The sequence below is a fragment of the Microtus oregoni genome, unplaced genomic scaffold, assembly GCF_018167655.1.
Source record: "Microtus oregoni isolate MIOR12 unplaced genomic scaffold, Mior012 000011F_ref0000422, whole genome shotgun sequence".
Taxonomy (NCBI): domain Eukaryota; kingdom Metazoa; phylum Chordata; class Mammalia; order Rodentia; family Cricetidae; genus Microtus; species Microtus oregoni.
Genome location: NW_024543070.1, coordinates 54079387 through 54105567, shown reverse-complemented (window position 1 = coordinate 54105567; position 26181 = coordinate 54079387).

The following is a 26181-nucleotide window of genomic DNA, read 5'->3' as shown; positions in this document are numbered from 1 at the left end:
AAAATTTTCCAGGCTTTTCCTTTCTTCTCCCTCTTTTTGAGGCAGGGTTTGTAAATCCATTTTTAAGGTTAGCTCCCACAGTGACAGCTCTTTCTGCAGCACCAGTGTGTGCAGGTGGAGGAAGGACTAGGGGGCGGCACAGGAAACAGGCAAGGGTACAGACAAAGCCTGTAGGGTCTGCAGAGAGTTAGGAAGAATGCCTCTTCCGGTGTGACTCAGCGGGCCTGGGGGCCAGCCCATCCGAACAATCAGAGCTGTACAAATCCCACTTTGGTCCTGAAAGCATTGTAAAGGCGGTTTCATCTCTTTTCCTCATTAGTCTTTGGGGACAGTGGGTGGGTTTTCTTTGAGAAGGGAACAAAACTCGCGCGCTGCCTTTCTGGAACACTTGTGTGTCAGTCCCTGCTGAACAGATAGGGAGCCCCTGTTCTCTCGGCATGCTCCCAGCAGACACCAGCCGTAGGGTTAGCCGTGAGTGGCTTTCAGAGAGTGGCTACTCTGCCCTCATTCACCGGCAGCTTGGCTTGTTCACGGGCAGGTATGCCCCACAGTAGGTCAAGTGAGGCTCTCTGCTGGAAACAGCCTTTTGGTGTGGGGAGAAAGGTCAGGTCCGGTGGCTGTCATGTGGACCTGCTCAGATGGTTTAGGTAGAAGTCGACGTGTGAGCAATTTTTCTTTCCTAGTGAATCATTCCTGGGGAATTTGTTTTCCAGATCATGGGGAATTTGGAACAAAGAGGATGGTCTAGTGTTTTCCAAAGGATGTTTTCTCCTTCCCTGGCCCTGTCTACCTCCATTGCAATTGGCACCACCCAGGGATGGGGATGCTGGGAGGCAGCCCTTGTTGTGGCTTCAGGTGGGGACACTGAACTGAACCTGGGTAGAGACGGCCAGAGGTGGACTTGGGAAAGGAGACCAGGTTATAGGGGGGTCTTGGTCAGTGTCCCTCTGAGGGTCTAGGGGTTGGTGCTGTCACAGGGTAACACCCCTGTCTGCATTTGAAGGTTTCTCTGTGTAACAGCCCTGGCTGTCCTGGAACTCTCTTTGTAGACCAGACTGGACTTGAACTCACAGAGATCCACCTTTTTCTATTTCTAGTGCTGGGATTAAAGGCGTGTGTCACCACGCCTAGCTTAAAAGGAGATTCTTATCCTGAGGCAGAACAGAGGCAGACAGGTAGGTGGTCAGAACTAGGAGCAAATGGAGGCTTGGGTTGGTTTGTTTTAAGACTAGCCCTAGCCCGGGCTAGGTTTATAGCCTAGGATAACCTTGAACTTCTGATCCTCCTGCACATTCTTCCTGAGTCTGGAATTACAGGTGTGCACTGCCACACTTGATTATGTGGTGCTGGGAACCGAACCCAGGACTTTGCACATACTAGGTAAGCGCTCAATCAACTGAGCTGCAGCCCCAGACCAGTAGTCTTGGTTTTGAAGGTAGTAAAATGTTTCATGGTTCCATAATGAACAGACACAAGTATAGTAAGCACTTTAGTTTGCTGATGGAAGACAGGAACACCTGTGGAAAATTCCCACTTGCAGTCACAGTGTGGCATGCTCTGGATACAGGAGCACAAACCTGTGCAGCCCGAAGGGAAAACAGCCACCATCACGCAGGTCCCCGGCTTGGAGGAGGCTGATCTGCTGCAGAGGCTGCTTCCAGGCTCCCTCAAACCGTCGATGCCAAGTTCAGCTTTTCAGGCTGTGCTGTAGAGACCTCACGATTTCCTGGTTACTGCAGTAGGCTGCTCTTGGCTCCATCTGTGAGTGTTCTCTGCTCCTTGCCTGAGAAGCCCCTCCACAGCCTTCCCACCTCATGGCGTCTTTTTCTGCAAGTAGTGTGTGAAGGGATCTTGTCTTCTCCTGAGGCCATTCATCTCATCATATCCTTTCTGGATGACCCCGTCAACTGATTTGGAACATCTAAACTGGCGAGATAGCTTTGGGGCAGAGCACTTGCCCCGTATGTGTGAGGCCCTGGTTCAATCCCCACCACCACCACCACAAAAATAATAAAAATAAGTAAAGGGCAGTTGAGAGTATCCCTTGTGGCTCCATCTTCTATCTGCTAGAAGCAAGTCCCAGGTTCAGTGACCCTCAGGGAAAGAGGTCACACGGGGTGGGTCCCGGGAAGTGAGACCTGTGGAGGATCCACCCATCCCTGAGGTACCAGGTTAGGTTGTTCTCAAGAGCAGTTTAAGCAAGGCTGAGGTGATCTTGAGACAAGCCTAGGGCCATTTTATCTACTCCTAGCTAGTTCACTGGTCTGCAGCTGTCCATCAACTTCCCAGACCCTGGTTTGTGAGAGTTCATTGTGAAAACCCACCAACTCTTTGCACGGGTCACTCTCTGGAGCCATCCAAGTTGGAGGCACAGGAACTGCTCCAACAGCTCCCGTCTGCTTTCTAGGGTCCTCACAGGAATGCTTTCCTTTAGTCCCATTGGGCGTCTGACCTATGGATTCTTTGCCCCCATTCCTACCCCACCTCAGATGCCAAAGCCTTCTTGTCTAGACTCTCTTACCAGCTCCGCTACAGGCCAAGCTCTTGTTCCCTTCATTCCCACGACTCCCAGTGGATCTGCCTGGAGAGAATCCTGCTTGGTGCACAGTGCCAGTGCACTGTGGCCAGAGGCCAGGATGGCTACATCCTCATCCAACTGCCATTGCTCCCTACCTGTTCCAGGGGCTTGGGGCTTGTTATCCATGCTTGTGTTGCCTGCACTGGGGAACATGAAGCATGTGGATGTTCATGGAGGTATAGGCAGCCAAACAAGAGTTTGATGCCCGTGGACGGGCTTCAAATCCCTCTGATGGTCACTGGGCATGGTACCTCTCCCACAAAAGCACAAAAGACTCTGAGAAGGGTTATCCGCAGGCTTCTATATGCAACCCCAACTCTTCTGGACCTTCAGGTCCCCACTGTAGTTTGGTAGCAGGGCTGAAGAGCCAGCTTCTGGCAAGACATACCTGAGGCCTAGCTCCTGACCTCTGTAGCCTCACATCCCCTTTCCCTGGCACTCTGGGTAGACCAGTCTGTACCAATCTTGGTCATAACTGCAGATAGTTTGCATTCTGCCTTGCTGTCAGCATGCAGGCTTCCTATAGGCAGCTGGAGGCTTCCCTGGCACTTGCCCATCATGAGTACCTGGATGTCTGTTGAATGACTAAATGAAGGAAAGAAATTGTGTTCATGAGATGAACTGAATTGGCCCTTGTTGCTCTTGTCTTCCCCCGAAACAGGATAGTCTTTGCTAATGTCTAAGCGTGAGAGATACTGCAACCCACACTCTTCCTGAGTCTGCTCTTCCTCTTTCTGTGTGTTGTGTGCTGTATGTATATGTGCATGTTCGTGTGTGTGTGCCTGTTGAGGCCAGAGATCAACATAAGTGGCCTTCATCATCTCTTTTCACCTCATTTTCTGACACAAGGCTTCTCACTGAGTCTGTAGCTCCTTGCTTCAGTTAGATATTGTGGTCAGTGAGCCCCAAGGGTCCCAGGGTTTCCTCTCCAGTGCCTCTGCACCCAGCTTTTACGTGGGTGACAGGGAGTTGAACTCAGGCTCTGATGTTCATCCACAAAGCACTAATTCTTCAACCTATGCTGGGTCTTCATTATCTAAGATGTCGTCAGGAGGTGATCTGAACATAGCAGGGATTGGCTAGGCCTAGGCTGTAAGTCTGTTTTAGTTAGTGACCCTTGGGATGTGTGGCCCCTGTACCTCTGGCCATAGCTCACTTCCTTCCTTTTTTGTTTGTTGAGACAGTTTCACTTAGCTCAGGCTGGACTCCAACTTGCTATGTGGCAGAGAATGTACTTGGACTTGTGATCCTCCTCCCTCTAATCCCAAGTGCCTGTCTGCGCCTGTACCATCTTCCTCAGGAGGTGCTTGGGGCTGGATCTAGGCATCTTGCATGTTAGGAGAGCCTGACCTCCCTCAGTTTACTTATTTATGAACATGGAGTTTAGGTTGGCTGTGACCCTGCGTCAAAGCTCTGGCAAGGGCTGCTGTGCAGTGGCTCAGTCAGCAAACTCACAGCTGTCTCGGGCTGCTTGCTGCAGGCTTGGCCCTCAGAGGCCAATGCTAATGACCGGAGGGCTCCAGGGCGTGGAGAAGCCCGATAGCTGAGGAGAACCCTGGATGCCGGGGTGGTATTAAGCTTTTGGACTTAGGCACTGGGTCGGTTGGCAGAAGATGCAGGTTTGTGGAGCAAGTGACAGAGAATCATGAAGCCCTGAAGTAAAGCAAACAGCTGGTTCCTGCTAAGTCTTAACGAAGGGGGTGGGGTGGATCCCCGACAGTCCAGGTTTTCTTTACCCACAGTCATTCATTTATTTATAATCAAGGACAGCTAATCCCGCACTTATGCAACTGTTCCATCCCAAAAGGTCTTTCTCAACTTGAACTTTACAGGAGGAGAGAAAAAAAAAAAAAAAAAAGAAAGAACAACACTCCTCTATGTATTCTTCTCAACGCTGCTTTAGATTTAAAGGAACAGAGCAGTAATGTACACATGCCCCTTACGCCTGCAGGTGAGTTCTAAATTCCTGGGTTGCAGAGCCAAGCTGGGTATGTGGAGCAGAAGGGAGGAGGGCCTGGCCATGTTCATACTTTAATCTGTTCATGCTGCTGTCCAGGTCCATATGTGTGTGTTGATATGCACACACACATGCATGTGTGGGTTTGGGTGTGCACACGTGTGTCTGTACATGAATGCAGAGGCCAGAGGACAACCTTCAATGTCGTTCTTCATGTGCCAGTAATCCGAGGTTTTCAGACAGACTTTCTCACTGGGACCTGGGACTTAGCATTCAGCCTAGGCTGGCTGGCCAGCACCTGGGGGTTTGACTATCTCCACCTCCCTAGAAGTTACAAGTCGCTGTCACTACGCCCAGCCTTTTCGCTTGGGCTTTTGTCAAATTCTGGTCCTTCTGCTCGTACAGGAGCACGTTCCTGACATTATCTCCCCTGCTCTGGGTTTATCACTTTATATCAGAGCTGCTAAGTGGCTCTGCCATTTTCAATCAAGCTTCTTCCAGGCATGCCCAGCATGCAGAGGTGCAGCTATCCCTCCAGGCATGTTCAGAGTGCGGCATTGCAACTACAGGTTTGTGAATAGTCAGGACAGGTCTGGGGTCACCACTCCTCTGCATGGTCCAGTCCTTGGTCTCATTTCTAGGGAGCTTCTGCGAGGCAGCGGATGCTTCTCTGCTTCCCTCTGGGACTTTGCTGTGTGCTGAACTGTTGTCACCTGTCCAGACCACAGTCCACCTCTGCTCTGTACCCCAGGTTTGCTTTGTTTCTCTGTCCTCCTTTGGGGGCCCAGTCAGACACAGCTGCTGGGAGTGTGACATCTGGTCTGACCACTGACTGTGACTCCCCTGTCTGCTGTTGGTTACCCTCTCCAGAAGACTCATTTGGAGCCTAAGTAAGGCGGATCTCTGTGCTTCAAGCCTGGGCTGTGGGTAGAGAGTGACCCTGTAGCCTGTCTGCATTTTGCACCATTCCCTGGTTGACGAGCAGCTGCTGGGTCCTCACAGGTGTTGCTAGGACCAGTTTGTGCAGGTCTTCCTACTTATGCAAGACAGGTGCTGACCCACCTGGATGAAATCCAAATGCCACAGGATGGTCACTCAGAACTATGTTCCTGGTTCTGGCTCTTGCTGGACCGGTCTCCTTTCCATTAAGGATTCCTGTCACTCGGCCTCTTGCAACCCTAAATGTCCTGCTTCCCCTCCCCACCTCTGAGCCTTTCCTCATACTTGCTGTTCAGTGCCTTAGGATCCTCACCCCTCTGTGCTGGTTCAGAAGTCTCCTCGAGAGGACTGAGGCATTCTAGCATCTGCTGTATTTAAGCCTCTCCACACTCCCCAGGAACTCCTCACTGAGGCCTCCAGGATGGGTGCTGTGTACCCAACTAGTCCAAAGGTGCTGCCCTCTGGTAGGTGCTGTCCCAATTTGCATAGGTGCATGGTACACGTGTGTGCATACGCACTTGCGCGGGCATGCTTGCATGTTTATGTAAGTGCTCAAGTATGTGGAGGTCCAAGCAGAACCTCTGGAGCTCTTCCTCAAATGCCTTCACTTTTTCTTAGAGACAGGGTCTCTCACTGGCTCAGAATTCACCAAGTAGACTTGACTGATGGGAGAGACCCAGGCAGTCTCCTCTTCGTCTCTGTCTCCCCAGTGCCAAGAGCATGGGTGCATACCATCACACCTGGCTCTTTTAATTTTTTTTATTTGTTTTTATTTTTTTGTAAAGTGGGTTCTGGGGATGGAGCACAGTCCTTCAGGCGCTGTACCATCTGAGCTGTCTCTCCAGCTCCAGCCTTCATTTTCAGAAACCGTTGTTAGAGCGCTTCTCACTTCCCTCTTCCCCCTCATTTTGTGTGCGCTCAGGTGGGTACACTTGGCACGCAGGTTTCAGAAAAGAGAGAATGCAGTGCACATAAATCTAATGGAAGAACAGGGCAAGGTGAGAGCAGTCAAGGGGCCCCAGGGGAGCCCCAGACTTCTGACTTTATTCCACCACAGGGGTGTGATTCTTTGTTTGCAGGCCACTGGGTACGTACATTTCCCCCTGTCTCCTCCAGCATCTCCAAAGTGGCCTCACACCGTTTCCTCTTCTCAGAGCCACTTGGGAGTTCCCATGAGTCAGCCTCAGGCTGAGTGAGGTGTAGAGGGAGTGGGGTGGGCTTCCTGCTGACCTCCACCTTCCAGTAGTGTTAGGCAGGCCACAGCTGTATGTCAGTGGGCCAGTAATGAGTCACCAGCCGCCTCCCTCTCCAGGTCGCAAAGATGGTTATCACCTGTCCTCGTACGTGTGCCCGCTCTTTTCTCTCCAACAATCTGAAATAGACAACAACACAAAGTCTAAAATACTGCGTTCTAGTAGAGGTGAGGGCTTTCCTTTTCTCGGAAGAACCATGGACTGCTCCGGTCCCCTGGCTTCGGGAGACACAGCAATACTGATGGCTCCAAGTCTAGGGAAGGAAGGTGACTGAGACACAGATTCAGGCCTTGGAGAAGGGGGTTCGCAAGTTGGGAGTCGTGGGGAGAAGGGGATGTGAGCTGGGGTTTTTCGGGAGAGGGGTGGGAAACTCAGGGGCTTGTGAAGTATCTTATGTGTTGACAGAGGGCACCAAGGACCCTTGATTGTGGGTCACTGCCTGTCCCTTCGCACGAAGCTGGATTGGGGTTGTTTGCTGCTGTAGGGACCAGATGTCTGGACTTGTGATTTTTCTGGCCAGCAATGCTGGAGGAAAAGATGCAGAGAGCAAAACACTCAACTAAATGAAGCCATTTCGTGATTCAACCTTAAGGATAGATGGGGGGTTATTGTCCTGATTTCTTATTTCTTTAAACAAACAAATGAACAAAACCTGGGTTCTAAGAAATATTTATTTATTTATTTATTTAAAAATGAAGGCTGGGGCAGGGGAGACATCTTAGGCAGTAAACTATTTGACCCCCAGACCCTCTTATAAAGCAGCCAGGTGTCATGGCAGACTCCTGAATCACAGTACTGTGGGACAGCGATGGGTTGGAGGTTCCCTGGGCGTCTCTGGTCAGCAAGCCAGGCTTATTTGGTCAATTCTGAGCCAGTAAGAGAACCTGTCTTTAAGATGAGGACACCAAGGGTCCCCTCAGGCCTAGAGAAGATGCTGAGGACACCAGAGGGTCCCCTCAGGCCTAGAGAAGATGTTGAGGACACCAGAGGGTCCCCTCAGGCCTAGAGAAGATGATGAGGACACCAGAAGTTCCCCTCAGGCCTAGAGAAGATGCTGAGGACACCAGAGGGTCCTCTCGGGCCTAGAGAAGATGCTGAGGACACCAGAGGGTCCCCTCAGGCCTAGAGAAGATGCTGAGGACACCAGAGGGTCCCCTCAGGCCTAGAGAAGATGCTGAGGACACCAGAGGGTCCTCTCGGGCTTCCCAACACTTGTGCATTTGCACCGACATGCACTCTCCCTCTTACACACACAAACACAAACATTTAAGAATACAAAGGCTGCTCAGAACTGGGGCCAATGCCTGCATGTTCCAGTTAGCAACAGCATTTACTGCAGTAGCTGAAAGGCAGACACAGACGAAGACCTTGTCAGTGAATGAATGGATTAAAGAAAAAAAAAGGCTGCCTGCATGTGTGTGTCAACCGTATTTCCTGTCTTCTGAGACTTTGTGGTGTGAGGCCTCACTGATCCTGCAGCACATAGCTACTTCCTAGGAAGGGGCCTCTTCCCAACCATTCAATCCCTGTCTCCCCTAGAACCTCCTGTCTCAGGCTTCCACACACCAAGCCACCATACAGCTGCTCTCCTTAGTAGGACCAGGTGGACGACAACAAGGACAGCTCTGCCCCAGATCCTGCTCACCCTGTCTGACTGGTTCCTTCCCAAGGAGGCCACAATCAGGAATCGTGTTGCTGTTTGCTTCACTCCTGCCTCCTGACCTTTCCCCAGGGCTTCCTTCAGGGCCAGCACAACATGGCCTCTTGCCACTGAGGACCTGTGAGGTGTAACAAGTCTTTCTCTGTCCCACCAGCTCCCAAATAATGACATGGAGACTTCTTATTAATTATGAAATCTTGGCCTATAGCTTAGGCTTGTTTCTAACTAATTCTCATAACTTAAATTAACCTGTTTCTGTTCATTTGTGTTCTTCCATGTGGCTTTGTTGGCTGTTACCTCTCCTCCTGCACATCCCGCTCGTTCTCCTGGCATCTTTGCCTTTCTTCTTCCCAGAGTCCTCTCTGTGCCCGGAAGTCCCACCCATACCTCCTGCCTAGCCATTGGCCATTCAGCTTTTCACTACAGCAATCACAGCATCACATATTCTTGCAGTGTACAAACATTCCACAACAGGGAGGATTCACTTTTCCCTTAACAACCATCCTATCTTCAACCTTAGGCTTTACTGTATGGGGGTGAATGAGCCCTGGATACCTTAAGAACATACACTGGAATATTATTCATCCACAAAAAAGTTTTGGCATACAACCAATGGGGGAGAAACTTGAGAATGCAGGTGAGACACAGATGGACAGAGAGAACAAGACAGATCCTGTGCAAGAACAAAGGGGTGCTACTGAGAGATGGCATGAAGGGCCTAGCTACTGTTATACAAGTGATTTAGGGGCCTCCCAACAGCATTAGGCTGAGGGCAAAGTCAGTCTCCGAAGCTACACAGTTTAAAATGTAGCTAGCTGTCCTTTGATGCCAGTGAATGAGACAGGGGTGGAGCAGACCTTGAGAGTTAGTAACTTGCCAGATACTGTGGTTTTTACCCCCCAACATGCTCAGAACACTTCCACCAGCCCGGTGGTGTCCGGCAAAGCCATGGCCAACAAAGCCTGTTTACAACAAAGCACCAAATGTCTCACACAACTGGGTGAACGTAGTGTGTGTCTCTCCTGTCCTTGTCTGTCTGTCCTGTTTCCTGGTGATGATGGAATAGTCTGGAAGCTACAGTCTATACTATTGCCCTGCCTATCACCCCCAAATCACACTGCATATGGCCAAGGAGGGCAAAGACCCAGTTTCAAAATATCAAGTACAGTTCTCACTGAATTACACTGCAGGCAAAAGCAGGAAGATGGTAACATTGAGCCGTGGTAAGTCACCAGCAGACATTCTCCGGAGACCAAACAAAAGCCGGAAGAGTGAGCTGGTAGATGAAGCAGTTGTGTGGATATGGGAATATAAAGGCTGGGGGGGGGGGCTGTTTGGGGGAGAGTGCATGAAACTTTCTATGAACTAACTTTAGGGGGAGTCGTACCATTATACACAGACTTTACAACTCAAAGAGCTGGAGTTATTGCTTTTATTGTGTATATTAATGGAAAAATAAAGAAAACAGCCAAAAATGACTGCCCAACTTGACAGCACTGCCTTCACAAAGCTCCTTTCTCCTTAGAAAATGGCCCAAAAAGGAATTCCATCTGTTTCCACCCCACAATGTTTTAAAGGTAGTTAAATTTGTAGACAGAAAGTGGAGTGGTTGGCAGGGTGGGTGGGGGAGGGGGGCAGTGTTTAATGCCACCAGGGCTTTGGTTTGGGGAACACAGCTCTGGCGGGTGATGGTGACGGTGACGACTGCAGAACCATTGGAGCTGATGATGTGTGTACTTAGAAATGGTGAGAGGGTAGAGTGGGTGCAGACGTGACTCAGCTGGTAAATAGCTTGCTTCACAATAAAAATTTGAATTCAGATGCTAGGGTGCACATAAAACAGTGGGCACAGTGGTGCATGTCTGCCGTCCAAGCACTGGGGAGACAGAACGGCCTGTAGCTTACTGGTCAGCCCATTTTGTTTAGTTGATGAACTGCAGGTTCAGTGAGAGATACCGTCTCTACAAATATTGAGGAGTGTACCCAACATTGACTTCTGGCCTTCCCTTGCACACATATATGCATGCACCCACACGAACATGCACACACACACTCACAGACATACACAAAACCATAAAATAACTAGCTAGTGTATATCATGTATGTTACTTTAGTATAAAGAATCAGCTAGGCTGCTGGCCAAGATGGCCATCAGCTCAGTGTGTGGGAGCTCCTCCGGGTTAGGGTGTAGTACTCTTTGTGAAGCCCACACTCTGCAGGTGCCTGGACTAAGTGTCCTGAACAGGACACTCTGATCGTGGTCAGGTGTGAACATGTCATCCGGGTCTGCATGGTTCCCTGCAGACATGAGCTGCAGGAACCTGGCCTGGCAGTGACCACAAATAACCAAACATACAAATACAGCTTTTCCCAAACAGCCTGCAAGGGTGCTGGTTCCTTGAGTGACTGTACTGAGTCCCTGAGGAAGTTTCCCATTTGTCTCAGGCCCAGGGAGCCCAGGCACTGTTCTTTTGGGCTGGTGGTTTTTTCTGCAACCACAAATGGGCCCATCTGGAGGTGGGTCAGTCTGTACGTTGCTCTACCCTGAAGCTTCTGGAATTTCTTCCATGTCCTTGTTTGCATCCATTGGGCAGCATGGATACCTGCCTAGGCCAGGAGCACCACTCACATAGGGAGTTCCCAGGAAGACAGGGCTCTCAGGTAGGGAGGACTCAGGTGCTATGTGACTAGCATGTGCTTTGTTGCAGGGCAGGAGAAACTCTACTTTGGTGTTTAGACATAGGCTCCTGATAGGATCCAAACAAAACCACAGCCCAACCCCCAAGCAGGGCTCCCGGTGCTCCCTGAAGCTAGCTGGCAGCCTAGCCAGGGTCCAGGGAGGGCTGACACATGCTGGCTCCCTTTCAGGGCTGGGGTGGTCTTCTTCCCTCTCCGGTCTTGCAGGTTTTATTTGAAAGGCCCGAGATACAGCTTTCAAGTACTTTCTCAGCTCTCTGATAAAAAGCAAAATGAAAAAGCCGCTCTTACAATTTCACCCAGAGCTAAGGCACACACCGCCCACAAAAACAGCCGGAGCTCAGGTATGGGGCCTAAGACCAAGGTGCAGGCAGGAAGTAGACGGTGAAGGCCCCCAGTCACAGGCTCTGGTGTCCCCCCGGGCTCATTTCTTTCAACTGCAGCCCCTACTCCAGGCCTGTGGCCACCGCCTGGCTGTATCTGGCCTTCTGGCAGACCCTTCTTGAGCCCCAGCAAACCCTGCAGACAGCCTGATACCTGCAGACAACATCTTAATTGCCCTGTAAGACAGTTTGGCTGGGGAACCCCTTCTGTGGGCAGGCACGGTTTGAACTTCAAAGAGTTTTGTAATGTTTACTGCGGCGCTAGGAGCGACAGGATAATTTTGGTGTCGTTGGAGAGGAGGCTTGGCGGGGCTCCTAACTCTGCTCTGGTCTACAAGCCCCAGGGGCACCCTGGTCTGTGGGACTCACCCAATGCAGCCCTCTTTTCCCAAGCTGGGAAGGCCGCCAACTCCTCTTCAGTGGCGCCTGACTCCAGTTCTACCGCAAGGCTGGGCCAGGGCGTGGGCTGGAGACTCAGTTGAGCTTCCGGCTCCCTAGAGACCACTTGTCTGTGTGTCTAGAGATGCATAGGCAGATTTTTGGGCTCACCCAAGGTCGAAAGCCTGCTCGTGTATTTTACATTTTCACCTTTCAAAGCAGCCGCTTGAGATGACAGAAGATAATTCATTCATAACCCAGGAGCTGGGAATCCTGAAGACAGACCCTGCTGGGCTTTGAAAGAGAGCAGCAAGGTATCGGCATTCTCAGGTCCAGTTTCCCTACCTCAGCAGTCTATCTGGGAGGAGACATGCCCAAGACATGCCTGCCCCTGGCCCCTGTAGGCCCAGGGAGCTCTGAGCGCCCTCTGCCTGGTGGGCTTGCAGCTCCTGCACAGGAAGGCTTCTACTGGAGTGTGCGGAATGCAGGGAGGCCTGGGCGGAGCTACTGCAGTCTTGCGGAGCCCTAGGGAGCAGCTGCCACAAAGTGGAGCTGGCCTGGATCTTCCTCAACTATGGCAGGAATGTCCGTGCGTACTCTTTGGGGTAGGAAGGCTGAAACAGCCATTTTTAGCAGCTGTGTGGCCCAGCCCTTTCTCTGCCAATGCGAAGGACTGGGTGGCTCCAGGCCACACGCTGGAATGTGCCAGGTCACACTGTACTTCGCGGTGATGGCAGCAGACAAAGTATCAAGAAGCCAGGGGATGGAAGGAGAGCACGCACCCAGGGGACCAGTCCTTCCCTGGTAATGAATGCTCTTATCAGTGCACGCCAGCTGTGCAGAGACACAGATCCCCATGCCTTCCCTGAAGGCCACTTGCATTCAAGAACCCTCAGAGACCATTGAAAAGCACCCAGTGCTGTGGGTGGGACCAGTGTGCAAATTCAGGTCTTAAATTATAGCGAGGAGTGCTTGCTGTCCCCAAGGTCACTCTGCTGGCCAGCTGCCAGGCTCCTTAGGCTCACTTAGACTAAAACAGGTTCTAGGACCAACAGGCTGAAATGTGACCTGGCGTTACCTCCAACACAATGCGATTTTATTATTTTCCTGGTGGTTGTTTGAGAAAGGGATATAGAGGCAGTGGCTACAAAGAAAGTTGGACCTTTAGCAGTGAGATTCTAGGTTCCTGGCAAAGAAGTCAAGGAAGGCTGGAGGGCTCCAGGTGGCAGGGTTCAATATTGGAGCCATGGGCTGCCCTAGGCCTTAGCAGAGAGCTGTCACACAGAAGGTGGGTCCACCCCTGCTGCTGGAGGGGACCGAGGACAGACTGATCGTTTGCTCAGAACCTGTACTGTCTTCCCATCTCCTTCCTGCCTTTCCTACCTGGGCCACAGTTGCTTTTCTAGGTCACTTTCAACAGTTGCCTGCCTTGCAGCTGGCCACAGGAGAAGGGGGAGGAGGAAAAGGAGAAGGAGGAGGGCTCCATGCTGGAGCAGCTGAGGTCAGAGCCCTGCATCCCCTTGTGGCAGGAGAAAGCTGGATCAAGATTAGCATACAAAGCTAGCCCTTCCCTCACCTGGCTTCATGTGCCAAATGGAGCACACTTAGGCCAGTTTGCAGAGAAAGAGTGTAAGTTCTTCCTCACCTTAGCATCACCAACAAACTGCATGGGTGAGACAAGCTGGTGAGAGGCAGGAGCTGTGTAATGTCCTAGAAAGGGTCCAGCAGCATGTAGTCCCATGCTTTACCTTTGGCCCACTGGTCCACTCCTGTCCAATCCTCCTGTCTTAGCAGACGGTCTCTCTGCTTCTTATTTTACTTTATTTTTAAAATGATGTGTGTCTGGGGGTGTGCACATGAGTGCAGGTACCTGTGGAGGCCAGAAGAGGGCGTCAGATTCCCCAGAGTCATAGGCGGTGGTGAGCCACCTGATGGGGCTGCTGAAAACCAGCCTCTGTTTTTCTTCACAGACCACCAGTGTTCTTAACTGCAGAGCTGTCCCTCGTCACTCTTAACCACTGAGCCAGTCTGCACTCCCCCTATTTCTGATTCTATTCGTCTGTCCTTGGTCCAGTTTATCTCAGTCACAGACACAGGTATTTAATATATCAATAGGTACACTGGGAAAGCCCAGTGGGTGCCCTGGGACTCAGATCCTCACTTATGGGGCTTGCCAATCTGCTGTGTGTGTGCATGTGTGCATGTGTGTGTGTGTGTGTGCAGACAGACAGACGGATCAGGCAGACAATATCAGATGGGCAGGCGATCATGGGAAGCAGAGAGTTGGAGAGTCTGTCTAGTATCAATTAACGGAGACCCAGGAAAGCAGTGCTGAGTGCCTGCAATAAAGCTTTCGCCACCACGATGGTCCACATCCCTTTCAATCATAAGCCAAACTAAGGCATTCCTCTGCTAAGTTGGTTTTTACAGACATTTTACATGGCATGAGAAAAATCAGTTAAAAATATGGGGCCACAGGGAGGGAAGTGCAGAAGTCAGGATTAAGCAGAGATTTCATAGCAAGAGGTCACTGAAGTAAGAGTCAAGCTTGTGACCATTTGAGTTCATTCACAAATTGCATCACAGGAACCATAGACTGTCAGGGGATCATTAGCAGCACAGCAGACACCCTTCATCGCAGAGTGTTTGAGGACTGGTTGGTGCTGGACAATTGTCTGTATTCTGTCAATCATGTTTTAAATAAATGCTGATTGGCCAGGCAGAAAGTATAGGTGGGATAACCAGACAGGAAGTAAAGGTGGGGCAATAAGAACAGGAGAATGCTGGGAAGGAGGAAGCCCATTCCTCCCCAGTGCTGCCCAGACCACCTAAGAAGTAGGATGTTACCTGCCCCACTCAAAAAGGTATTGAGCCATGTGGCTAACATAAATAAGAATAATGGCTTAATATAAGTTATAAGAGCTAATACAAAGTCTGAGCTAATGGGCCAATCAGTTTATGATTAATGTAGAACTCTGTGTGATTATTTCGGGGCTAAGCTAGCCAGGCTGCCAGGGCGACAATCAGGCCCTCATGTGTTCTATCATGGCTGAGGTGCCTCTGCAGGAGTCCAGCTGGAAGACACATTGTCTCTTTGGTGTTCTGTGTACAGGCTGCCAGCCTCTGCCTGCTTCTTCCTTTGTGCACTGTTCTTGATGGTGCTGGGTTGTCTGAGCCAGGGCTGGGACCTGTAGGCATCACCCCTTAAACACCCTGTAGTGGTAAAGAGATATGGAGGTCTGTCACTGTATGCTAGAATTAGCAGGGCATGGTGTTCCTGGACTGCTTCCAGGGTGGTCTCCTGGAAATTTCTTCTTGCTTTCCCAGTGTGTTCTGAGGGCTGATGTGCTCACCTTGTTCTTGCCGGATAAGTTGGTGTTCAGAGTCTGTGCTGATCCAGGACAGAAGCCCACAGAGCCTCAGGAAGGGTCTGGGAAGTTAACCCAGGGTGGGTGATAGAAGAGAAGGGGATCAGAGAAACATTCTCAACTTGTTTGGGGCACACAGCTGAGTGTGTTCATTTGGAAAAGTAAAAGACAGACAGTGAGATGGTTGGCCAAAGCAAAGAGTTCTTGAAAAGTGGGTGGAATCTCCAAAGTGCTGGTTTGTTTGAGAAAAAGTGTGTGTGTATGTGGGGGATATGTGTGTGTAGGACCACAAGCTGTATGTGTGTGTAGACCTATAGGGTGTTTGTGTGTGTAATGTGTGTGTGTGCATGCACACACACTTGTCTATGGGCTCTGTGCCAGGGAGAGTCATCCTGTGTGCATGCACACATACACACCCCTGTGGGCACACATATATACATACCTTGTAGGCATGTAGGATCGAACACACACACACTGTGGGCATACACACACACTGTGGGTATACACACACACACACACACACTGTGGGCATACACACACACTGTGGGCACACACACACACATACTGTGGGCATATACACACACTGTGGGCACACACACACACATACTGTGGGCATATATGATTGAGCGCACACACTGTGGGCACACACACACTGTGGGCATACACACACACTGTGGGTATACACACACACTGTGGGCACGCACACACACACTGTGGGCACACACACACACATACTGTGGGCATACACACACACTGTGGGTATACACTCACTGTTGTTCACTGGGCCTTGGTGGAAATCTGTCTAAGCCATCCTTTATTCTTACAGCAGTAGGGTCCGAGCAGCCTATATGCAAGCAGACTGAAGCTCACATGGTTGCCTTTTCGGAGGCCACACAGGATTCAAGGCCAGGTAGTCAGACTTCAAGTCAGGCTCATATCCTCCCATCCATCTTCTAGCCCATGTCCCTGGTGGCCTGTTGGCTTGGATGCTAAGGTCAAGGCTAGGGGTGGGGACGGAGGTGGAGGCAGGCTGAACAGAACAGTGCCGTCTATCAGAGTGGCCCCAGAGTCCGCGGAATGCTGAGCCACAGGCCAGCTCTGCTGGGGCAGTCTGGGAAAGGAGCCTGCATGGCACCTGTCATTGGGCCATCTGTGTGGTGAAGGTGGCTGAAGCCCAGTTGTCAAGCAGCTGCTGTCGAGGGAGGTCTCTGGAAGTAGGGTGGGCACCAGATGTGGCTTCCAGAGTCAAGTGAGATTGGGCCCCTACAGCAAGTCCATTGTCACCCCTGGCTGACAGCAGCTGCTCCCCCCACAGCTGGGCTGCCGGTAGCCTGGGCCACAAGGCGGAGGGCTGCGGGACCCCTGGTGCATGTGCTTTATATTGGTAAATTGTTTTGTGTTGCTTGACCTCACTGAAAAGCTGACTCTGAAAGCAGAGTCACCCCCTGCCCCCCATCTCAGACCCAAGCACTTTTGACTCACAGTAGCCTTCTAGGCCTCCTATGTGGGGGTGAGAGCCCCCCAACTCTGTAGCAGGAAGGAAATAGCAGCAAAAGTACCCAAGAGTAGAAACATCGGGTCTTTAAAACCACTCAAAAGGTAAACCATTCCCAACAGAGGCTCTCATTGTACCACATGATGTAAAAGAAGAAACCTGTGGGAAGCTCAGTCACAGAGAGAGAAAACTCAACCCAGAAACACCTTCTGACTGCCTCAGCTTCTGCTGAAAGCTGCGAATGCCTGATTGAATGATGTCATCTCTATCTGTTGCTATTTCTTCTTTCGTTTGGACTCATCTAGGGGGGACACTCTGCTCTGGCTGGGGCTCTTTCTACTGGGGATTTCAGTTGGCTGCCTACAATGGGCTTCCCTAGGTGATGTCTGCTGGATGGTTTTTGTTCTTTTTTTTTTGAGACAGGGTTTCTCTGTAGCTTTGGAGCCTATCCTGAAAGTAGCTCTTGTAGACCAGGTTGGCCTTGAACTCAGAGATCTGCCTGCCTCTGCCTCCCAAGTGCTGGGATTAAAGGTGTGCGCCACCACCGCCCGGCTGTCTGCTAAATGTTTTGAGCATATGATTTGGAGGTATTTGATCTGTATCATCTATCTATCTATCTATCTATCTATCTATCTATCTATCTCTCATTCTTTTGCTTCGACTTGCTAAATATTTAATAAATTTGCTTATTCAAAACCAAAATTCTGACTACTGCAGACCATTCTTCAGGCCATAAGAATATACAGACATCTGAAGCTGAAGTCAGCAGATCTTAGAGACCCTGGGTAGGCTCCGAGCTGGAAGGGTGCCGTGAAGCTAGCGAGTCAGCGGGAGGGGTACACCGGTGCTAGAGAGCTGGGCAGTGTCCAACTTCCGCTCTAAGGAGCTGGTGCTATACTATGGCCTGCTGGCTCCTGGGCTTCCTGTACTCCACTCACCCACGTGGAGAGAGTCCTTCTCTTTTTGGGCACGGCACATTTCCATCACAACTTAGCATAGCACTCAGAAACCCCCTTGAGTGATTTGCATCGCTACTGCCTGGTTCATGCCTGAAATTTTCCTACAAACACTCTCAAGGTTGCTGAAAGACTAAGCAGGCAGAGCTGAGACCCAAGCCTATGGCTACTGAAAAAACATCTTGCCAATCCCGAGGATGCTGTGTCCCTGCTGTGGGCATAGATTGTTGGCAATGTAGGGTGGTGGTGAGCCTCCTGGAAACCTAGTATGAGACAAAGTAAGCTTACAAGTCCTGTGGACCAGAAACTTTGAGATCACACAGTGGGGCAGCTCCTCTTTGGTCTATGGTGTCTAGTGCCTGGGCTGGGACATCTAAATACAGGGTCACTCACCAGTCTGACTCCTTAGTGGGCAGTGGCTGGGACTTTACTTCCTCCCCACACCTGCAGCTTGGGCTTCCTCACAGTATGGCAGCTGGGTTTTCTCTGGCTCCTCAGACAACGGAAAGAGGCTACACTGTGGCAACCCCATGGCCACTCCTTCTTCTGAACTGTCCTTGTACAAACTGTCTAGATTCAAGATTGAGGGGCAAACGGTCTCTGAGTGGGTTAAATGTCGATGGCACCATGAAACCATTTTTAACTGGACATACAGTTTAAAAATAAGTGGTCCCCATATGTGGCGAGGATCTTTGTAAGGAGATCAGAGCAGTGTGGAACTCTCAGGGACTCTCCAGCAGGTGGCTTCAGAGGTGACTGGGAATCCCACAGCAGGGGTCCCTGGAAGAGCACAGTTCCTGGAATCCGGCTGCAGTGTCCAACAGACAGGGAGAGGAAACCCAGTCAGAGGGGGCAGTAGGACAGATATCACATGACGTTTGGAAGTGGCATACTTGGCTACCCCTGCTCAGACATGTGCTCCCAGGGGCTCCTTCAAGGTCCCGGGTGCTCCGTACTTGCGGAGTCAAAAGGTGGAATGGTGAGTTGGTTTCTCAGCCATGGTTTTGGTTGATTTGTGACCATCAATTAAGAAAATCAATGTTGCTTGTCGAATTTAAAATTATGACTAATTTATTTTATTTTAAAGCCTCAATGAAAACTCAACAAAAGTAAAATTAATCTCTCTCTCTCTCTCTCTCTCTCTCTCTCTCTCTCTCTCTCTCTCTGTGTGTGTGTGTGTGTGTGTGTGTGCATGTGTATGTGTGTGTTTTCTGTCAAAGGCATTGCTGCTTCAGGACTTCCTTCACAGAGAGTGAGAAAGGTGTGGGAGGAAGTTCCACCGGAAATTGTGCTGGCTTGTCCACTTTGGGCCAGGACATTGCTAAAGACAGGATAGGTTCCTGTTGGTGTCACTGCTCTCTGGTGTTTTCTTATCCAGAGATTCAGTTGGCAGCAGCAGCAGCAGCAGCAGCATTTGTCAGGGGCCCACACTGAAGAGCCCCGTGAATGCACCGGCTGCATGGGGTCACATTGTGCTACTGGGTGTGCTGGAGAGGGTTCGCTTTCAGCTGTAAGCTCTTAGATCACCTCAGCTGTGGAGCCAGGATTCCCCAGGATGTGGGGAGGCTCTGATGGCTCTGATCTGTCCCTTCTAGGTGTTGTCTTTTCTGGCTAGAATGAGCTTTCTACAGTTCAGAGTTACATGGGTTGGTTAGGACCACAGGCAAAAGCAGCTGGCTCACTATGCCTCCTTCCTGCTGCCCTGGATCAGTGTGTGGTGTGTGTGTGTGTGTGTGTGTGTGTGTGTGTGCGCACATGTGCGTGCACATTCATGCACATGTGTGATTTCAGACAAATCTATAGTCTAAATGTCAAGAGGACCGGGCTGAGGTGAGGTGAGGACACTCTGTTGCCGGTTGGTGGAGTTTTGCCAACGACAACAAGCTTAGTTCCACACCTTCCTTGAGCTGGGTTTCATGGGGACAGAGCCCTGGAATAGGCCCAGACAGACAAACAGACAGACGGAGAGGTGGTCCTGGGCCCGTCTGCTGTCTGCATCCCTTCTTGTCCCACAGAGTGAAGCAGGCACAGAACCGGACCAGTCCTTTCAGATTCCTAAGCACTTGTCCCACACTAAGATGTCCTCCCACCCCTTTCTTGTCCCCAGGATCAGAGGAGCTGAGTATTCCTGCATTGTGCCTGGTTCTTTGGTCACGGGATCAGCTTCAGGAATTGGGTGTGTGATTTGAACGTCTTCAGTGGTGTCCTTTGCCCAGTGGGCCCACACCTGCAGCATAGAACTATCCAGCTTCTGCTCCCCAGAAAATCTTTTTTTCCTTCTCTTTCTCTGGTGCCTTGACCAATCAACTCAGAGTTGGGGGAATCCTCAGAGGTGTTGAACAGGGTCACTGGATTCCCGTGACACCCCTGGAGCTCCATGGTCTGCCCTGTTAATGTCTGCTTACAGAGGCTGGCTGTGCCAGAGTGGGGCTGCTATGTTTTCCAGGATCACGAAGTGCCTACACCCCCACTTCTCTGAGCATTCACATAGCGCCATCTGACTGCTAAGGATGCTGGGAAGTGTTCTTTTGGGGTGTGTCAAGGGTTTGAATGACAGATGCCATTGTGTGGGACATTCATGGGAAAAAGAGAGGCATTCCATTCAAGTAGCTCTTCAGTAGGCAGTACCTGGGTTAGCTGAGGACAATGAACCAGACCCAAATCAGGAGCCCCACCCTTGCCCAAGCTCACCATGGCCTTTGCAGAATGGCCCCAGGTTCTCTATGTTAAAACCTTTTTTTCTACTTTTTTTTTTTATAGGTTCTGGGTGGAACTCAGGTTCTCATGTTTGCAAGGCAGACACTTTGCCAACTGAGCTGTCTTCTTGTCTTGACCCTGACTGAAGCACCAAGGTGAATGCTGCTCACGGAAAGCTAGGAATTTACCCAAAAAGGTAAATAAGGAAAAAAAAATAATGAAAGAAGCAGAAAGAACAAAGACTGTGCTGGCTCTATGCCAGCTTTACATAGGCTAGAGTCTTTGGGTAAGAAAGAACATCAGTGGAGAAAATATCCCACCAGCTCAACAGGCCTGTGGGACATTTTCTTGATTAGTGGTTGATATGGGTGGGTCAACACCATTGTGGGTGGAGCAACCCCAGGCAGGTGTTCCTGAAGTATATAAGAAAGCAGGCTGAGCCAGCCATGAGGAACAAGCCAGTAAGCAGCATTTCTCCATGGCTTCTGCTTTGCCTCCTGCCCCCAAGTCCCTAGCCTGGTTTCCTTCAGTGATAAGCTATAAGTGAAATAAACCTGTTTCTTCCCGTATTGCTTTGGATCACAGTGATAGAAACTCTGACTTAGAGACAATGGCCAAAGGAGCACAGTTTTCACTGAGTCGTGTGCCAACAGTTACAAGTCAAGCTTCAAACTTCAGTGGGAATAGACTTGCAGGAGGATCCTGGGCACAGTTCTCTCCTCCAGCTCCAACCTGAAGGAGCTCACTGCTCCTGGATGACACTCCCGCCAGCGCCCCAAGAGTCTAGAGGCCCTTGTAGAGAGTTTTCTGGCCTTGGGGTCCTTTCCGGAACTGCCCTGAACCCAGGGATGCTCTTGAAAGATTCTGGCAATTTCCATTTGGGGCTGATGTCTGTCCTCAGTCAAAACCCAAATGTTTGGGCTGAGGGTGGGGATAAAGTACTTGCCTTGCAAGCATGAGGACCTCAGTTGGATGCTGAGGATCCAGATAAAAACAATAAACCTTGGTATGGTGGTGTGCTAGTAAATCCAGTGCTGGGGAGAGAGACAGGCCAACCAGGAGAACTACCGGCCAGGGAAACAACCTGTCTAAATGGAAGTGGATGGTATTCCTGAGGGTAACAGGTAAGACTGACCTCTGTCTTTCTATGTGCGCGCACACACACACACACACACACACACACACACACACACACACAAATACACACACACACACACACACACACACTTCAACCCCTTTAAACTCTTGGTTCCTCACACCTTCCTTTCACAGCCTCTCTGGGGTATGTGTCCTTTAGAGAAACATCGTGCCTTTGCTGTTCTAACACTTACCATTAGTCCTTCTCGTCTTTCCTTACTTCACTGGGTGTCCAAGTGGCTCAGTAATGAGAGTCAATCATGAAGAGAATAAGACAGAACCCCACCCTGTTGACACAGCAGCAACTCTATTATTTACACTCCCTGCAGTGAGGGCTGTCATGGTGCTCAGAGAGGGACTGAGAGAGGTCTGTCCTGCTCCCACTTCTGCATGAGCCGAGGTCTGTCTGGGAAGCCCTGGACAATTACCATAAACACTTCCCTTTCTCTGGAACTCCTCAGTGAACAAGATCATATCCATTCCTTAGCATGGGAGGTAGTATACGAGCACAGTCTGATGTGGGATGGCCTTCTGTATCTGTGCTGTTTTTAATTGGTTGATGAATAAAGCTGTTTTGACCAATGGCTTAGCAGAGTAAAGTTAGGTGGGAAAGCTCATCTGTAAGATCTCTGGTGTATTCACTCCCCCAGTGAGTAATGAGCAGCTACTGAATGCACAGACACAAGCATGGACGGGGGGGGGGGGGAGGCTGAGAATCTCTTGAGAGAGTGTGTGTAGAAATTATAGCACCAGGAAAAAAGTATGACTTAATAAGGATTGAGATGGAAAGGGTACAAGAGTCAGATCCTCACAAGGACAAGAAGGGGGTCTAGGCTGAGGCTGGTAGATCTGCAGGGTCAGTCTGAGAAGGGGCTGCAGATATTGCCACCATGGAAGGAACTCTCTAAGCCCAAAGAGCAGTCTGGGGTGGGAAAGTCGTGACATCTGTGAGGAGCGGTTGTGGACCTAATTTCTCCCTGGCAGGAAGGGGAAGGCTCTTAAAGACCCAGAAACTAAGGAAACTTAGCACAGGACGCTCCTGGAAGTTACAGGATTCACAAAGCCCCTGCAAGACCACATGATCAGCATCAACTTCTGGGGGAATAGGCTCCCCAGGGAGCCAAGTGTGCAGTGTGCAGACAGCTTCAGGCATGTAGCTTTTCTGAGTTATCACCTATGCCAGGGTGGGCTGCTCAGTGATGCCCCTTCCTCTGAATCACAACCTCCTGCAAGAAATCCCCATCAGCTTACTGGTCATCAGGTTAGACTTTGGCGGAACTGGTTCTTTGGGCTGTTGGTGGTGGTCTATCTGGAGTGACTGGACATTTGCTTATATAGCCCATGCAATAAGACCCAGGAATGCAGGTGGAGAGAGTCTGGTTTAGGGTACCAGGGCAGGCTGTGGGGGTGAGAAGCAGGCCTAACTCATGGGCACCCACAAGTCATGGCAAAAGGCATGGGTTGTGTATAAGATTAAGAAAGAGCAGGAGAATTGGGGAGACAGAGACTGAAACATGCCTGTGACTTGTTGAATTAGTGGTTCAAGGTTCAGTGAGAGAGCCTGTCTGCAAACAGACAGAGCCATAAAGGCTGATGTTGACCTTTGAACTCCACATGCATGTGCACATGCGTGCCTTCCTTCCGGCACATATACACATGCACGCACATGAAAATGTGCATATATATAACACACACACACACACACACACACACACACACACACACGGCATTCGTTCATGAATCTTCCCTCTGATTTGTGGTTTCATAGGGAATTTCTGGGGGAAGGAAGAGTAGAGAGAAGGGGGGCAAGTGCTTCTCCCACTTCACCTTTGGTTTAAGCTTTGCTATTTTGGATGTGTTGTGTTAGTAGAATCACTGTGTGTGTGGGGGGAGTGATGTATGTGTTTGTGGTGTGTGTGTGTGGTTTAGTGCAGCATATGTGTGTGGTGTGGCGTATTCAGCTGTGTGATATGGTGTGTTGTATTGTGATGTATTGTGGTATGGTGTATGTGGTGTGTGTGTGTCGTGTTGCAGTGTATGTGTGCTGTGTGTAGTGATGTGTGATGTGAGTGTCTGTGCATGGTGTGTGCAGTGTATTGTGTTGTGTGTAGTAAGGTGTGGCCTGCGTGGTGTGTTGTGTGTGTGTGTGTGTTGTGTACAATATATGTGTGTTGTGTGTAGTGAGGTGTGATGTGTTTGTGTGTCTGTGTATGATTTGTTTTTTGTGGTGTTTGCAGTGTCTGTGTGTTGTGTGTAGCGAGATGTGGTGTGTGTGTCTGTGTGTGGTATGGTGTGGTGTGTGTGGTGTGCTGTATGTGTTTGCAGCACCGAGGGGGCGGGCAGAAGAACGACACTGGAAGAAGCCACTTCTAAGCATCACTGTGAACCAATTGCTCTCTGACGTTCTCTGGTACGGAAGCAGAAGCTGGTAGGTCCAGCCGTGTGGCATAAAGCCCAAGGGGCTGACATGAGCCTGCTGAGAGCACTGAAGGTCAGCTTTAGGCAGGATGATGGTGGCTGGTGGTGACCCCAGGACATAGACTGCTACTCACTGAGTCCTGATTGGCTGGGAGCCTCCCCAGGTAGCTCTGTAAACACTGAAGGGGTGATGGACAGTCACTGGACCTAACTTAGCACCAGCACCTGCTTCCATGGGTACTAGTGACTAAAGCCCAGAGTCACAAGCTCAGTTCACTCTTGGGCTTCCTGAGTGGTGCAAGGCATGGTGAGAGTTTCGTTGCCTTGCAAACAGAAGAGCCTGAGTTTATTCCCTAGAACCTCTACAAAAAGTTGGCTATGCTGGCAGGTTTGTAATCCCGCTGCTGAGGTAGAAGGAGCTCTGGGGCTTGCCTAGACTAGTCGGTGAGCTCCAGGTTTGGGGAGACACCCTGTCTTGAGAGATAAGGTGTAGGGTGATTGAGGAAGGACAGTGAAGTTTGATCTCCGGCCTCCACATGCACACAAACACACATACAGAAAGTGAATGACACATGGAAGTCCCAGGAAAATACACAGTGATCCAGTTGCGGGGTGTGACTCTGGGGAGTTCATGACTCAGAGGAGGGCATAGCAGGCCAGACTGCAGTCAAAGCCTCTCTTCTGCTGACAGGATTCCAGGTCTGAGGGGCTCAGCAAACCCTCGGGGTTCCTCTAGTAAGGGGGTGTGTACATACTACTTCCTCCCATTAGAAGGTTCAGAAGTTGGTATCTATTTCCCGTAGTGCCCTTGAGATGACTTTCCAGTCTTCCACATTAAGGCCAAGCTAGGGTGAAGATTGAGGCTGGAGGAAGGAAATGTCGTCATCAGCAACACAAGCAGTGGTCATGCAGGGGCGGAGAGCAAAGGAAGCCATCCCTTTGGTTCATGGGGCTTGGTGCAAGAAAGATCACAGAGGGACATTTAAGCATAGCATCTATCCTTTAAAAAGAAGGAAACAGCAGAAGCACATTAACTCGGGAGAATAAGGACCTTCAGCCAACCACCTCTCATGGAGTCCTAGGCTCCTGATTGACGAGGCAGAGAAATGAGGCGTGGAAAAACTTAAAAGATCTAGTGCTCTGAGCCTCAAGGTGGAGAGAGGTCAGAAGGAAGGGTGCCATGATGACTTGGGGGGAGGGCACGTTGCTTTGTGTGTGTGTGTGCTACAGTCAGTGCGGGACTGGTTGATACTCTTGTAAGTGAGTACATCCCATCAAGTAGTAGTAGCTGACTGGCTTTGCACGCAGTCATTTCTGCTGGCCCTCTGGCATGCACCCCGGTTCTAGCTGTTGGGTACACCTGTCATGCCACCTTCTATTGTTGCCCTTCCATGCCTACCCCTTAGTTCTCAATGATCTCTTACTCATGTCTGTTTTAATTTCTGTCTGAGATGCCACATCACCGTTTATTTTATCAACCATTTCCTATTAGTTTAGGGTTTCACGTACTTTAGGGGCCTCATCACCTCCTTTGTCCCTTTTCCGGATGGTATGCATGCTGGGTCTGCACTCTAGTAGGCCAAGTGTTCAGGGCTGCCCCTCCTTCTCACAGAACAGGGAGAAGGGTGGCTTTACCAGTGGTCATAGGGCAGGGTCTCCTTCCTGGGGGAGTTTCTGGGAATGCCAACCAGGGACCTAGGGGCCTTGAGGAAACTAATATCACCTCAAGCACCAAGGGGAAGGCTCTGGGAAAACTGCCTGAGCAAATAGCATCAGAGTTAAAACCCAGTGGTCCCTGGTCTCAGGAATATTGGGGACTGGTTCCAAACAGTCCCTCCCTGAGTGTTGGGTTTCTGCTTCCCTTCTTCAGAGCCAAGCAGAATGATACAACCCTTAAGGAATAGAGAAAGTCACTCCGACCTTCTAGGGTTTTCTCTCTGCCTGGCTGTCAATAAAGACTTGGCTGAAGGACTTCTGGAAAAAGAGAGGGAACCAAGGGCCTCCAAGGTGGACATGTGGCCGACCTGAGAAGGGTCCATGTGTTGATGAACTGGTGGGGCCCCTCCTACTTCTTCTGGAGTCAAGACTTATGAAGGGATGCTTGATTTTGTTCTCCACTGAGAGAAATAAATGGGACATGATTTTGTTTAGTGGGAAGAAATACTTAGTGAAAATCAATGACTTAGACTTCAATCATGTGTTCGAAAAAGCGCATATCATAGCTTTATGAACTCAATCACGTTTCAACTTGAAACTGCCAAGTGT